General features: G+C 42.5%; 1 long non-coding RNA gene across 1 annotated transcript in view; it reads left to right on the top strand.

The window, feature by feature from the left end:
- LOC142661497 (uncharacterized) overlaps positions 1–12,095 on the top strand; it is a 46,219-nt gene that overhangs the window by 21,903 nt on the left and 12,221 nt on the right. The window lies entirely within an intron of this gene.

Below are 12,095 nucleotides of genomic sequence, written 5' to 3'. Positions count from 1 at the left end.
TGCGGAATTCATGAGGAGTGAGGATTTGACCCAAAAATGGTATCTCCTGTACCACAAACAAACATTTTACGGTTTTCGCAAACAGTTTGTTTTCCCGAAGGACCTGGAGCACCTTCCTGACATGCTCAATGTGGGAGGACAAGTCCTTGGAAAACACCAGTATGTCATCAAGGTACACTACAAGAAATACCCCCAGGTAATCTCTTAAAATCTCATTTATGAAATTCTGGAAGACCGCAGGAGCATTACACAACCCAAAGGGCATGACGAGGTATTCGAAATGACCTTCGGGCGTGTTAAACGCAGTCTTCCACACATCCCCCTCTTTGATGCGGATAAGGTTATACGCCCCCCGTAGATCAAACTTAGAGAACCATTGGGCCCCCTGAACCTGATTAAAGAGATCAGGAATCAAAGGAAGGGGATACTGGTTCCTTACAGTGACCTTATTCAAGTTACGGTAGTCAATGCATGGCCTAAGACAACCATCCTTCTTCCCTACGAAGAAGAAGCCAGCACCTACCGGAGAGGTAGAGGGGCGAATGTAACCCTTGGCCAGGCATTCCTGGATATACTCTCTCATGGCTTCACATTCGGGACAAGAAAGATTAAATATCCTACCCTTAGGGAGCTTAGCTCCTGGTACCAATTCGATAGCGCAATCGTATTCTCTATGAGGAGGTAACACTTCGGAGGCCTCCTTAGAGAAAACATCAGCGAAGTCCTGAACAAACTCAGGTAGCGTGTTCACCTGCTCAGGGGGAGAAATAGAATTAACAGCAAAACATGACGTCAAGCATTCATTACCCCATTTGGTAAGCTCCCCAGTATTCCAGTCAAACGTGGGATTATGCAACTGCAACCAGGGAAGGCCTAAAACCAAATCGGACGATAATCCCTGCATCAACAGTACAGAGCACTGCTCCAAATGCATGGAGCCAACAAGGAGTTCAAAAACAGGGGTATGCTGTGTAAAATAACCATTAGCAAGAGGAGTGGAGTCGATACCCACTACCGGGACAGGTTTAGGCAAATCAATCAAAGGCATAGCTAGGGACCTAGCAAATTCCACAGACATGATATTAGCAGAAGACCCTGAATCCACGAAGGCACTGCCGGTAGCAGACCTACCACCAAAAGAGACCTGAAAGGGAAGCAAGATTTTATTACGTTTCATATTTACAGGAAATACCTGTGCGCCCAAGTGACCTCCCCGATGATCACTTAGGCGCGGAAGTTTTCCGGCTGCTTATTCTTACGCCTAGGACAGGTGTTCACTTGATGCTTGTCATCCCCACAATAGAAGCAGAGACCATTCTTCCTGCGGAACTCTCTACGTTGTCGGGGGGACACGGAGGCCCCGAGTTGCATAGGTACCTCCGAGTCTTCGGTGGAAGAGCGAAGCAACGGGTACCTCGTGAGGCATCATGGGGGAGTCAGAGGGGAAAACACAAAAACGTTCAAGTTGTCGTTCCCTGAGACGTCGGTCAAGTCGTACCGCTAAAGCCATAACCTGGTCTAGGGAGTCAGAAGAGGGATAGCTAACTAGCAGGTCTTTCAGGGCATTCGACAGACCCAACCTAAACTGGCAGCTTAAGGCAGGGTCATTCCACCGAGAAGCTACGCACCACTTCCTAAAGTCAGAACAATACTCCTCAACAGGTCTCTTACCCTGACGTAAGGTCACCAGCTGACTCTCGGCAAAGGCAGTCCTGTCAGTCTCGTCATAAATGAGTCCGAGAGCAGAAAAGAAACGATCAACGGAGGAAAGTTCAGGGGCGTCAGGAGCCAAGGAGAAGGCCCACTCTTGGGGCCCTTCCTGGAGCCGGGACATAATTATACCCACCCGCTGGCTCTCAGAACCTGAGGAGTGAGGCTTTAAGCGAAAGTAGAGCCTACAACTCTCCCGAAAGGAGAGAAAAGTCCTCCGGTCCCCTGAGAACCGGTCAGGCAACTTGAGGTGGGGTTCAAGTTGTGAGGTTAGGGGCACTACCATGGTAGCGTCAGGCTGGTTGACCCTCTGAGCCAGGGCCTGGACCTGTAGGGAGAGACCCTGCATTTGCTGGGCCAGGGTCTCAAGGGGGTCCATAGTAGAGTCAGGGACCAGGGTAGACTAGGTATATGGGCTTGTGATTATGTAATGATGGGGGGTAGGGAAACGGACAAGTGAGCCCTAATCTACCCGCCACTCTGTCCCTGCCTACTTGCAACGACCCGCCCTAGGCGACGGGGTACAACTGGGCGGCGGTCCCTACGCTCAGTAAGTGCACGAGCCAAACTGACAAGGGTACACAAAGCTAAGGGAAATGGGGCAGTTGCCCACGGCAACACCGTGAGCAACAAGAGTGGTAAACGAGCCGAGTCAAATCAGGAGTGTACGAGGTACCAAACGCAGAGCAGGAGAGTAGTCAGTAAGCCAGGGTCAGTATGGAGCAGGATCAAATAGTAGAAGCTGTAGCTGGGCCAGGAAACCACACGAGAAGAATCACAAGCAAAGGAGGAACAGGAGAGGCAGGTATAAATAGACAGAGGGCGGGAGCTAGCTCCGTCTGGCCAGGCTGCGATAGGCTCTCCCACTTCTAAGCCTGCCAGCCTGAGTGGTGGAAGCTGGAGTCAGTCTCAGAGACATAGACTCAGGTGCAGACTGATTATCTATGGGCGTATACACAGAAGTTGTGCCTGGCAGATCCTTTACACATATCTTCATAATCCGGCATCCTGCTTGATAATTCATAGTGTAATTTAATACAGAGAACATAAGCAATTTAACTATCCATCACAGTGGTAATAACTTCGGAATGCTTTTACCTATCCAAGCGATTCTGAGATTGTTTTCTCGTGACACATTGGACTTTATGTTGCTGGCAAAATTTGCTCAATACATTAAAGAGGCTCTGTCACCAGATTATCAAATCCCTATCTCCTATTGCATGTGATCGGCGCTGCAATGTAGATAACAGTAACGTTTTTTGTTTTTTTTTAAAAACGTTCATTTTTGGCCAAGTTATGAGCTATTTTATATATATGCAAATGAACTTTGAAATGGACAACTGGGCGTGTTTTTTTTTTTCGTATTTCCAACTGGGCGTGTATTGTGTTTTTAACTGGGCGTGTTTACTTGTTTTACTAACTGGGCGTTGTGAATAGAAGTGTATGATGCTGACAAATCAGCATCATCCTCTTCTCATGGTTCCCACCCAGCTTCTGGCAGTGCACAGACACACAGCGTGTTCTCGCGAGAACACGCTGTTGATAGGTCATCAGTTGTACAGTCGTGGACAACGCCTTTAATAATGCACTCTATGAGAGAAGCATGAAGTAGTGACAGAAATGCTGATTTCAGCAGTTTGTCATTTGTGTGTAAATATGCAGTAGTTTTGGTGAACTAATATCCTACCAGCTGCAGTACGCTGCAAGCCATGTGAACTTGTATTCAGACGTAACCGTGAGCTTCAGGCTCCCCCGCTGCTGATTGACATCTTTCTTTCTGCACAGTAAAAGCTATGAATCAGTGGTGGTTGTGCAGCTATCCCTCAGCTCATGAATACGACTGGCTCACAGCGTGCTGCAACTAATAAACCATAAGTTTAACATAACTACTGCATAGTACATAGAAATGACACATAGCTGAAATCATGGCTGTCAGCACTGCATGACGCCGTTCTTAGGAAAATGTTCACAAATGGTCAAATAGACGTCTGTGCTATGCCAGAAGCTGGGTGGGAACGATGAGAAGTGGATGATGCCGATTTGTCAGCATCATACACTTCTATTCACAACGCTCAGTTAGTAAAACAAGTAAACACGCCCAGTTAAAAACACAATACACGCCCAGTTGGAAATATACGAAGAAAAACACGCCCAGTTGTCCATTTCAAAGCTCATTTGCATATATATAAAATAGCTCATAACTTGTCCAAAAATGAACGTTTTTCAAAAAATAAATAAAACGTTGCTGTTATCTACATTGCAGTGCCGATCACATGCAATAGGAGATAGGGATTTGATAATCTGGTGACAGAGCCTCTTTAACCCCCTCCCGCGATTGGGCGTAACTGTACGTCCAAGTGAGTTCCCGCATTCGGGCGTACAGTTACGCCCTGCAGATAAAGCGAGCACAGGAGCTGTGCGCGCTTTATCTTCAGCGGCTGTCAGCTGTTATACACAGCTGACATGCCGCTGTGATGGCTGTTACCGCTGATCGCAGCCATTTAACCCCTTCAATGCGGCTGTTAATGACGTCCGCCGCATTGAAGTGGTTTACAGAGGGAGGGAGCATTGAAGTGGTTAAAGCGGGTGGCGATTGTTGCAATGGCAACCAGGAAGCCGTTACTAGGCTTCCTGGTTGCCAAGGTACGGTAGCCTATTAGGTCCTGCCTGAGGCAGGACCTAATCGGCTAACTGTCAAATGAAAAATGACCGTCACGATGCACTACACTACATAAGTAGTGCAGTGCATCGTAGCGGGCATCAGAAGACCAGATCTTTAAGTCCCCAGGTCAGTGTAAAAGAAAAAGTGAAAAATGTAAAAAAAAATGTGAAAGAAAAATAAATAAATTAATAAATAAATAATAAAAACAACACTTGCCCTGTTTCCCTGATCAACTCCTTTATTTTTAGAAAAAAAATTAAAATATGAAAAAAAACTACACAAAATAGGTATCGCCGCGTTCGGAACGGCCTGATCAATAAAAATATCACATTATTTTTACCGCACGGTGAACACCGTAAAAAACTTTAATAAAAAAAGAATGACCGCATTTTATTTTTTGGTCATCTTGTCTCAAAAAATTTTTAATAAAAAGTGATCAAAAAGTTGCAAGTAACGCAAAATGGTACCAATGTAAACTACAGTTCGTCACGCATAAAACAAGCCGTCCCGCAGCGATATCAACTAAATAAAAAAGTTATGGCTGTCAGAAAATGGCGACACTAAAACATGATTTTTTTAGAAAAGAGTATTTTTATTGTGGGAAAGTAATGAAACGTAAAAAAACTATATAAATTTGGTGTCGCTGTAATCATATCGCCCCGCAGAATAAAGTTAACATGTTGCTTATATTGCACGGTGAACACTGTAAAAAAAACCAAAAAAGAAACGTGCTGGAATGGCTGTTTTTTGGTTTCCTCATCTCCCAAAAAATGAAATAAATAGTGATAAAAAAATCTCATGTCCCCCAAAATGGAACCAATAAAAATTACAGCTCGTTCCACAAAAAACACGCCCTCACACACGCCCTAACGGAAAAATAACACGTTATGTCTCTCAAAACGCAATGATGCAAAATTATTCTAAATGACGGCCCAGACTCATTTTTAGGTCCAGTAGAATTTCACTAAACACCTCACATCATCATTTGCTGGACCCCCCAGGTGGACCCCATGGACACAGCGGAGATGAGGAAACTTTAGGGCCTTGTGCGGCTTATAGGGCTGGTGAAGAAGTCAAAGATTAGGCAATAAGTGAGCGCAGATATTTTGTATAATACCCAATAAACCCGGCCTGTGTATAATGGATTGGTTCAAAGCGTACCACACCAATCCATGGATTATTCATTCACCCCATTATTACATCATCCTATTATGACCTGATGCACTCCGCCCAGTTTATATATACCCTGATGTACTCCGCCCAGCTTATATATACCCTGATATACTCCGCCCAGTTTACATATGCCCTGATGTACTCCGCACAGATGACATATACCCTGATGTACCCGCACATATTACATATACCCTGATGTACTCCGCCGAGTTTACATATATCCTGATGTACTCTGCACAGATTACATATACCCTGATGTACTCCGCCCAGCTTACATATACCCTGATGTACCCGCACATATTACATATACCCTGATGTACTCCACAGTTTACATATATCCTGATGTACTCCTCACAGATTACATATACCCTGATGTACTCAGCCCAGTTTACATATATCCTGATGTACTCCTCACATATTACATATACCCTGATGTACTCCTCACATATTACATATACCCTGATGTTCTCCTCACATATTACATATACCTTGATGTTGTCCGCACAGATTACACATATCCTGATGTACTCCGCCAAGCTTACATATACCCTGATGTACTCCGCCCAGCTTACATATACCCTGATGTACTCTGCCCAGCTTACATATTCCCCCACATTATAAGATAAAATACCACTAAAACACCAAGCAAAATCTGCACTTCAAAAGCCAAATGGTGGTCCAACTGAGCCTGGCCGTGTACACAAACGGCAATTTATGACCACATATGGGGTATTACTGTATTCTGGAGAACCCGCTTAACAATTTATGGGATGTGTGTCTACGGTGGTACAACACATTGGGCACTGAAATGGCATATCTGTGGAAAACAGCAATTTTCAATCTGCAACATCTATTGTTTACTCATTTTTGCAAAATACTTGTGCGGTCAAAATGCTCACTACACCCCTAGATAAATTGTTTGAGGGATCTAGTTTCCAAAACGGGGTAATTTATCGGGGGTACCACTGTACTGGTACTATAGCTCAATGCAACATGGGGTCAAAAAACGAATCTTGTAAAATCTCCACTCCAAATACTAAATGGCGCTCCTTCCCTTTAGAGCCTTGCTGCGTGTCCAAATAGCAGTTTATGACCACATGTGGGGTATTTCCGTACTCTGAAGAAGTTGCTTTACAAATGTTACGGTGCTTTTTCTGCTTTATTTGATGAGAAAATGAAAGATTTTGAACCAATGCTGCGTCTTATTGGAAAATAATGTAATTTTTCATTTTCACTGCCCATTTCTAATAAAATATATGAGACACCTGTGGGGTCAAAATGCTCACTACACCCCTAGATGAATTCCTCAATGGGTGTAGTTTGCCAAATGGAGTCACTTTTTTTGCACTGTACTGGTACCTTAGGAGCTTTACAAATGCGAAATCAAACCAGCAAAATCTGTACTCCAAAAGCTAAATGGTGTGCCTTCCCTTCTGAGTCCTGCTGCTTGCCCAAACAGCAGTTTATGACCACATGTTGGGTATTTCCGTACTCTGGAAAAGTTGCTTTACAAATGTTATGGTGCTTTTCATCATTTATTTGTTGAAAAAAATAAAAATTTTGAGGTAAAGCTACATCTTATTGGAAAATAATGTCATTTTTCATTTTCACTGCCCAATTCTAATGAAATCTATGAAACACCTGTGGGGTCAAAATGCTCACTACACCCCTAGATGAATTCCTCAAGCGGTGTAGTTTCCAAAATGGGGTCTTTTTTGGGGTGTTTCCTTTATTTTTGCACCACAAGACCTCTTCTAACCTGACATGGTGCCTGAAATATAATTTAAGAAAAGGAAGGCCCAAAAATCCTCTAGGTGCTCCTTTGCTTCTGGGGCTTTTGTTTCAGGCCCGTAGCACACTAGGGCCACATGTGGGATATTTCTAAAAACTTCAGAATCAGGGCAATAAATATTCAGTTGTGTTTCTCTGGTAAAAACCTTCAGTATTACAGGAAAAATTGATTAAAATGGAATTTCTGCAAAAAAAAATGAAATTTGCACATTTCCCTCCACTTTGTTTTAATTCCTGTGAAACGCATAAAGGGTTAAGAAACTTTCTAAATGCTGTTTTGAATACTTTAAGGGGTGCAGTTTTTAAAATGGGGTGATTTGTGGGGTTCCTAATATATAAGGCCCAGCCACTTCAGAACTGAACTAATCCCTAAAAAAATAGGCTTTTGAAATTTTCTTGAAAATTTGAGAAATTGCTGCTAAACTTATAAGCCTTGTAACGTCCTAGAAAAATAAAAGGATGTTCCAAAAATGATGCCAATCTAAAGTAGACATATGGGAAATGTTAGCTAGTAACTATTTTGTGTGGTATAACCATCTGTCTTACAAGCAGATACATTTGAATTTAGAAAATGCTAATTTTTTGCACATTTTCTCTACATTTTGGTGTTTTTCACACAAAAATATTGAATATCGACCAAATTTTTTCACTAACTTAAAGTACAATATGTCACGAGAAAACAATCTCCGAATCGCTTGGATAGGTAAAAGCATTCCCAAGTTATTACCACATATAGTAACACACGTCAGATTTAAAAAATGAGGCTGTGTCATTTGGTCCAAAAGTGGCTGGGTCCTGAAGGGGTTAAGTATTTAATTGTGAAAAATACAAAAATTTTGCGAAAAATTAGCATTTTTCTAAATTTATACGTATCTGCTTGTAAGACAGATAGTAATACCACGCAAAATTGTTGTTAATTAACATCACCCATCTGTCGACTTTAGATTGGCAGTGTTTTTAGAACATCCTTTTATTTTTCTATGACATCACAAGGCTTAGAACTTTAGCAGCAATTTCTCACATTTTCAAGAAAATTTCAAAAGGCTATTTTTACAGGGACCAGTTCAGTTGTGAAGTGGATTTTAGGGCCTTATATATTTGAAACCCTCGATAAGTCACCTCATTTTAAAAACTTCACCCCTCAAAGTATTCAAAACAGCATTTAGAAAGTTTCTTAACCCTTTAGATGTTTCACAGGAATTAAGGCAAATTTATTTATTTTTTTTGCAGAAATTCATTTTTCATCTATTTTTTTTGTAACACAGAAAGTTTTACCAGAGAAACGCAACTCAATATCTATTGCCCAGATTCTTCAGTTTTTAGAAATTCCCCATATGTGGCCCTAGTGCACTTATTGACTGAAGCACAGGCCTCAGAAACAAAGGAACACCTAGAGGATTTTGGGGCCTCCTTTTTATTAGAAAATATTTTAGGCACCATGTCGGGTCTGAAAGGCTCTTGCGGCGCCAAAACAGTGGAAATCCCCCAAAAGTGACCCCATTTTGGAAACTATACCCCTTGAGAAAATTATCTAGGGGTATAGTGAGCATTTTCACCCCGCAGGTTTTTTGCAGAAATTATTGGAAGTAGGCCGTGAAAATGAAAATCTACATTCTTTCAAAGAAAATGTAGGTTTAGCTAATTTTTTCTAATTTCCACAAGGACTAAAAGGAGAAAATGCACCACTACTTTTGTAAAGCAATTTCTCCCGAGTAAAACAATACCCCGCATGTGGTCATAAAAGGCTGTTTGGACACACGGCAGGGCTTAGAAGGGAAAGAGCGCCATTTGGCTTTTGGAGCTCAAATTTAGCAGGAATGGTTTGCGGAGACCACGTCGCATTTGCAAAGCCCTAAGGGACCAAAACAGTGAAAACACATTTAGGAAACTACAGCACTTGAAGAATCCATCTAGAGGTGTAGTGAGCATTTTGAACCCCCAGGGGTTTCATAGATTTTATTACAATTTGGCAGAGAAGATTAAAAAAATCCTTTTTTTCCAATAAGATGTAGCTTTAGCTCAAAATTTTTGATTTTATCAACAAATAAAGGAATAAAAGAACCCCAACATTTCTAAAGCAAATTCTCTGGAGTACGCCAATACCCCATTTGTGGTCATAAACTGCTGTTTGGGCACAAGAGCAGTAGCGCCATTTGGCTTTTGGAGCACAGATTTGCTGGATTGGTTTCTTGACACCATGTCACTTTTGCAAAGCTCCTAAGGTACCAGTACAGTGGAAACTCCCCAAAAGTGACTCGATTCACGAAACTACACCCCTTGAGGAATTCATCTAGGGGTGTAGTGAGCATTTTGACCCCACAGGTGTTTCATAGATTTTATTAGAATTGGGCAGTGAAAATTAAAAAAATCCTTTTTCTTCAATAAGACGTAGTTTTAGCTGAAAGTGTTTCATTTTCTCATCAAATAAATGAAAAAAAGCACCCCAAAACTTGTAAAGCAACTTCTCCTGTGCACGGCAATACCACATATGTGGTCATAAACTGCTGTTTGGGCACAGAATAGGGCTCAGAAGGGAAGGAGCGCCATTTGGCTTTTGGAGTACAGATTTTGCTGGATTGGTTTGTCGGGGCGCTATGTCGCATTTGCAAAGTCCCTGTGGGACCAAAACAGTGGATCCCCCCAGAAGTAACCCCATTTTGGAAACTACACCCCTCAAGGTATTCACCTAGGGGTGTAGTGTGCATATTAACCCCACAGGTGATTGGCAGAAATTGGTGTGCACTCGATGTTGCAGAGTGAAAATTTTATTTTTTCCATAGATATGCCAATATGTGGCGCTCAGCTTGTGCCACTGGAGACACACACCCCAAAAATTGTTAAAAGGGTTCTCCCGGGTATGGCGATGCCATATATGTGGAAGTAAACTGCTGTTTGGGCACACTGTAGGGTTCAGAAGGGAGGTAGCGCCATTTGGCTTTTGGAGCGTGGATTTTGCTTGTAGTAGTTTTGTATGGAGTCTTACTGGTGTTTCCGTTTATAATGTGGGGGTACATGTAAACTGGGCAGAGTACATCAGGGGCATACTCAGGTGGTATAATAATGGGGTAAAAAAAACAATAAAATAATCCATAGATGTGTGTTACGCTGTGACACAATCCTTTCTGCACAGGCCGGTGTCGCACTAATAAATGGTCCTTACTTATTCCCCTTTTGGTCCACACTCGGGATCTTTGCAGTTTGAGGAATTTTGCTGGGAAGTGTTGTCCTGGTATAATACGGGCACCCTTCCAGCAGATATGTTTGGGCCCTCCCCTTCCTGGTTCCCTAATTTTAGGGGCCTTGATAATTCGCCACTTGAAACAGAAGAAACGTTCCCCTCGGGCCGGCACAACTGCATATTTTTATTTCCTGGCTTATATGACGGCTGTTTTTTTTGCGGGACGAGCTGTAGTTTTTATTGGTACCATTTAGGGGCACATGTGACTTTTTGATCACTTGTTATCCTTTTTTTTTAGTGAGGCAGGGTGACCAAAAAACAGCAATTCTGGCATATTTTTTAAATTCTTTTTATACAGCGTTCACCATGCGTTATAAATTACATGTTACCTTTATTCTGCAGGTCAGTCCGATTCCGGTGATACCTAATTTCTAGCACTTTTTATGTTTTACAACTTTTTGCACAATAAAATAACTTTTGTAAAGAGAATGGATTTTTTCTGTCGCCAAGTTGTGAGAGCCATAACGGTTTCAATTTTTTTGTCGACGCAGCTGTATGAGGGCTTATTTTTAGCGAGACGAGTTATAGTTTTTATAGGTGCCATTTTTGGGTACATGCGACTTTTTGATCACTTTTTATTTAAATTTTTGGAAGACAAAGTGACCAAAAAATATCAATTATGTCAGTATTTTTTAGTTTTGTTTTTACGGCGTTCACTGTGCAGAATAAATAACATAATATTTTTATAGTTAAGGTCGTTACGGTCGCAGCGATACCAAATATGTATGGCTTTATTCTTTTTTCAATAATAAATGACTTGATAAGGGAAAAAGGGCGATTGTGTTTTGTGTTATTATTTTAAACTTTTATTGTATTCTTTACAACTTTTATTTTTACTTTTTTTACACTTTTCTTTAGTCCCACTAGGGGACTTGAAGGTCCAACTGTTTGTTTGATGTTCTAATACAATGCACTACCTATGTAGTGCAATGTATTAGAACTGTCAGTTGTTCACTGACAGCAAGACGATCAGGCTCCGCCTACGGGCGGGGCCTAATCGGCTTCCGTAATGGCAGATAGGAAGCCATTGTTAGGCATCCTGTTGCCATAGTAACAGTCACCAGCCTTGCCATAGCATGGCAGGGCTGCCGATTTCATACAAGCCACTTTGATGCAGCGATTGCATTGAATCTTTGCATTGAAGGGGTTAATGGCAGGAATCGGAGCTAGCTCTGGTTCCTGCCGAGAGATCGGGGTGTCCGCTGTAACATACAGCGGACACCCACTGCTGATGACGCCGGCTCAGCTTCTGAGCCGGAAGCTGAGCCGGCGCCATCTTGCCTATGGTACCGGAAGCATCCTGGGCCCCGCCGACGACGGTTCATAGGAGGATTCCGTTACAGGCTGACCGGGAGGTAAGTATTAGCCCTCCGATCGCCTTTGCAGCCACCGGCAAACCAGCGATCACGTTGCTGGGGTGCCGGTGGCTATAAACTCCTCACATGCTGCGATCTCTATTGAACGCAGCATGTGAGGGGTTAATCGGTCGGATAGGAGGCTAGCTCCGGTCCTGGCCGATAC

This window comes from Rhinoderma darwinii, chromosome 10 (genome assembly GCF_050947455.1).
Source record: "Rhinoderma darwinii isolate aRhiDar2 chromosome 10, aRhiDar2.hap1, whole genome shotgun sequence".
Taxonomy (NCBI): domain Eukaryota; kingdom Metazoa; phylum Chordata; class Amphibia; order Anura; family Rhinodermatidae; genus Rhinoderma; species Rhinoderma darwinii.
The sequence above is the reverse complement of the archived record's forward strand: the minus strand, read 5'-3'. Positions and strand labels throughout refer to the sequence as shown.